Below are 2070 nucleotides of genomic sequence, written 5' to 3' on the forward strand. Positions count from 1 at the left end.
CGCCTCGCATGGTACCCCCCCGGGGGCGAGCGCCGGCCGCCGGGCCCCTCGGGCTCCCTCCGTCCCGCGCCCGCAGCCCTGGGGTGGCTCCGGGGTGCCCCTGTGCTGAGATCGCTCCTGGGGTTACGGCTGGGGGGAAAGGGTTTGTTTCGAGCCTGGAGGCTGATGGCAGGGAGAGGGGGACTGGGAGAGGTGTTAATATGCCGGAACAAAATCTCCCCCCGCTTAATTCTCCACAGCAAAAAGCCCGTACTTGACTGTTGGGTTTTCTTCATCCCTCTTTCTTCCTCCCGATCTGGTTAAAATGAACTGTTGCTGCTAGGCGTGGATGCTCAGCTGAGAACCGAACCGCTATGATTTGCGCACATGGGCAAATACGCCTTGCTGGTGTAGGGCGAGGGGATACTCCCGGGAGGGGCGGGCAGGGCCCGTGTCTGTAGGGTCATCTCACTCCAAATGTGAAAAGCTTGGGTACCCCCTCAGTGAGTAAGGCAGGCACTGCTGCAACCTGCTCGTCAACATCTTCGCTTAAGTTTAGCAGTTAAAAGAGATGGTTGCTCTGGGTTTTGTTTTTTTTTTTTTTTTAATATCAGAGTAGATTTTTCATTAATTTCCCTGAAAGTTTTCTAAGGATTAAATTTAGCTTTTTTGCCCAATTCCAAAGCTTATTATCAAAACAAATGTGTAATTTTCCCAGCTGCGCCTCAGGTTACTTTTCTGTTGTACTAATAAAGCAGGATATCATGTCACAAAGTAATTCCATGGGCTTAAATAGATCCTGGTATTTTGTTATAATATAATTAAGAAATTAAAATATTATATAATCTTCTTGTATAATTTAAAAAATCCAGAAATCATCTAAAGGAAACATAAGTGAGAGAGATCACAGGGGAAAAAAAAAAAAAACACCACCACAACCCATAGTCTGTTTGTTTGTTCAAATGCTGAGAAACTTGCAGAATTGTCTGCGGTTACATTGGTTGTTTTACTCATTCAGAAGCAGAACCTGCATAATCAGTGATAGGGACGAAGTCTGAGCAGAATGTATGGAATATGGTTCTCCAATAGTACCTGATAATAGTATTTATTCCCATAGAACTTAAAAAATGAAAAAAAAACTTAGTTATTTTGGTACAGAAAAAGTGTCTAGCAATATCACATGGTTTTCACTGCTGAAGTGCTTGGTTGCACATATTAGGTGTGTTGAAATCTCATCTAACTATTTAGGGGACAAAACAAATACACGGGTCAAATGGCTGTTAGCACTATTACATATTAATATAATATTCTAGTTTTGTAACTATTTAACCCACTTAAACCATGCTGCTTCATTTGTCTTCATTTTCTGTTCTGAATTGTTCTTTAGTTGTTTAAACAAACAAGTATTGCATTATCACATTTGACCCTATCTTTATACAATGTTTTAAAACTCATCCGTACCGTAATATTAAACTGGCTTTAAAAGAAATCAACTTGTAATGATTTCAACCCGATCCCATGTCGCTTAAATTATATGGCTTACCTAAACCTTACTTTTTAAGTCCATCTAATCTGTATTCACTGGGGAGATGTCAGTGTTACAAAGACAATTTTTTTGATTTGACCCTATCTTTATACAATGTTTTAAAACTCATCCGTACCGTAATATTAAACTGGCTTTAAAAGAAATCAACTTGTAATGATTTCAACCCGATCCCATGTCGCTTAAATTATATGGCTTACCTAAACCTTACTTTTTAAGTCCATCTAATCTGTATTCACTGGGGAGATGTCAGTGTTACAAAGACAATTTTTTTGTTTTGTTTTCTTCTCCTTTCCTTAATAAAAAGTTCTGAATTGTTCAGAGCATTCAGATGTGTTGGTCGCATCCTGCTCACACTGGTTATGAGTAACCATTCAGCAGTTCTAGCGTTATGCTGGTTTTGGCTGGGATAGAGTTGATTTTCTTCACAGTAGCTAGTATGGGGCTCTGTTTTGGATTTGTGCTGGAAACAGTGTTGATAACACAGGGATGTTTTAGTTACTGCTGAGCAGTGCTTACACAGAGTCAAGGCCTTTTCTGCTTCTCAC

Source organism: Aptenodytes forsteri, unplaced genomic scaffold (genome assembly GCF_000699145.1).
Source record: "Aptenodytes forsteri isolate BGI_AS27 unplaced genomic scaffold, ASM69914v1 Scaffold387, whole genome shotgun sequence".
In the NCBI taxonomy this organism is placed as follows: Eukaryota; Metazoa; Chordata; class Aves; order Sphenisciformes; family Spheniscidae; genus Aptenodytes; species Aptenodytes forsteri.